Source organism: Peromyscus maniculatus, chromosome 17 (assembly GCF_049852395.1).
Source record: "Peromyscus maniculatus bairdii isolate BWxNUB_F1_BW_parent chromosome 17, HU_Pman_BW_mat_3.1, whole genome shotgun sequence".
NCBI lineage: Eukaryota > Metazoa > Chordata > Mammalia > Rodentia > Cricetidae > Peromyscus > Peromyscus maniculatus.
In genome coordinates, this window is record NC_134868.1 from 17,525,779 (window position 1) to 17,528,048 (window position 2,270).

The 2,270-nt window shown below is 38.5% G+C and overlaps 1 non-coding gene across 1 annotated transcript; it reads left to right on the forward strand.

The window, feature by feature from the left end:
* The first annotated feature begins 345 nt into the window (after window positions 1-345).
* Window positions 346-471, forward strand: LOC121823625 (small nucleolar RNA SNORA40). Its single transcript, XR_006065136.1, has one exon. It is a non-coding gene; the product is annotated as a small nucleolar RNA SNORA40 (small nucleolar RNA).
* Window positions 472-2,270: the final 1,799 nt, after the last annotated feature.

The following is a 2,270-nucleotide window of genomic DNA, read 5'->3' on the forward strand; positions in this document are numbered from 1 at the left end:
AATAGTGGGATGAAAACTCCATACTCAGTCATGGGAAGAAACTCGGTAAACAAAACAAAACAAAAATTTAACTACAGGGCTTGCCAATATCTAAAATAATTTTTAAAAGTAGAAGACAGGAGAAATTATGAACAAATAGAGGGCCACAGGGATGAAAGCAGGTATCTAGCAAAATTCAGTCTAAAACCTTATGATGATGCTGTGGTACCAGAGTTTAGTTCTATTTGGAAAGTGCCCTTCTTATGTTTTCCATTTACATATGCTTAATTTCTCAAATATATCCAGTGTAAAATATAATTGGCTTGTTCCAGTGATTCCTTACCATTTAAAACACCAGGAGACAGTAGCATTTATGTGTGGTTTTTGGTGAATGAATGAACAAAGACTTAAAGATATGTACAAAAAAATCCTCTTTTGCAACTTGGAACTCATTAGTAAGTATGAGTTTTGATATGTATCAGAAGGGATATGATACTCAATGCAATTTAAAGTGATGATGATATTGGTAGTAAGACTGGTTTTAAGAACTATGGTGATATTTTATTTATACTGAAATGTGATTTTATTTGTATGTTAGTAAATAAAGTTGCCTGGGGGTCAGAGCTAATAGCAAGCCATAGCAGAAGCCAGGTGGTGGTGGCACACACCTTTAATCCTGATCACATCACAGGCAGATCTCTGTGTGTTCAAGGATACAGCCATTATGGAGACACACGCCTTTATTCTCAATACCAACCATAGAGACCTGGAGGTCTGTATAGATAGGCAGTGACGAGGAGGTCATGTGGTTGGGCTTACAACCAATGAAAAGGCAGAACAGAAAGTCAATGAAAAGACAGATACTCAGGAAGTAGGTCTCTTGCTGAGGGGAAGGACGACAGTGGCAGCAAAGGGTAAGAAAGGTGGTTTTAAGTCTCAGCTCTTAGTTTACTGCTCTGACCTCTTGGGCCTTTAACTCTGCATTTGGCTCTGTGTTTCTTATTTAATAAGACAGTTATGTCTACAAAGAACAACAGTGCTGATTCTGTAAAGCCTGCAGCACACAGGAAAGGAACTTCAAGAAGGAAGATGTTTTCATTGAGTACAGCTGTGCCTTGTTCCTAAGCTAACACAAGGTCTGTTTTTTGGAATAGAGAACAGACATACAGATACGATGGAGGAATAGGCTGTAACAATGACTAGATGTAATACGTGAAGATTATTATTATAGAGAAAAGGTATTTTTAATAGAGAAAAGGATTTCAACAGTATATTAAAATACTCTGTTGTTGATAGAGCCTGTTGAAAAAAACAAGCAGAAATAATATTTTTTGAGATGGTTAAGCTGGCTACCATGGGTTGTGCATTTGTGGGACCCAACATTTAGAAGAGAACGTACTGGGTTAGGCTTGTATAATATTCCATAGAGCAGCAAGTGTATACAATAAAGATTAAGAGTCTGAGGGAAGAAGAGATGGAAATGATATTATATAGAAACTTAGGCAGAGTGCCATGGTGGAATAACTCCCTGACTGAAAACAACACGAGAGAAGGATTGGAGATGACTAGAAGCAGTATTGACTTGGACTTTCGAGGATATAGAGGCCTGAGGCAAAATGTACTTGGCAACGTTTTATTTGGGGGTGATGTCTTAGAGAAGCAATAATGAGGGTAAATGGATAACAAACAGAGAAGGAATATAAAATAAAACACTAGGTGGTCGCAGCTTTATAAGAAACACAGATGGTTGCTCAGTCGCACTAGAATTTTTTGGAAAGTCTATATGGAATCACTTTGGCGTGTAACCATCTAATGGGGCAGGAAAAGATTGAAGTAGATTTTATTTGTAGCCACCTGCTTTCTCCCATTTTCCATCAATCCAAGTTTGTCCCACAGAGCATTAATTTTCAAATACTTATGAGTATGTTTCCCAAGGTTTTGGTCCATCTTTAATGCATCCAAATCCACAGACAGATCTGAATGCATCTGAATTTCAAGATGAGTCCGCTATCTGCTGTTAGAAAGCTCCCTCTGTCTGTCTGACTGCCTCAGGAACTGTTTAGGAGAGTCATTATAATTGCCTGGACTTGATAGTTGTATCTTTTAATGGCTGATAAGCATCTGGAAGGCCCCACGTGAGAGGTTAGAAGTGTAGAGAGGTATTAGATATATAGAGTGACTCTCAAGAGGTCTGAGCACTGAGAGGCACTGACAGCACCAGGAAGAAGGTAACAGAGCTCAAGTTTTCTTTTCTCTTTCTCCAGGAGTGATCAAAGCCTCCTTTGTGGTTG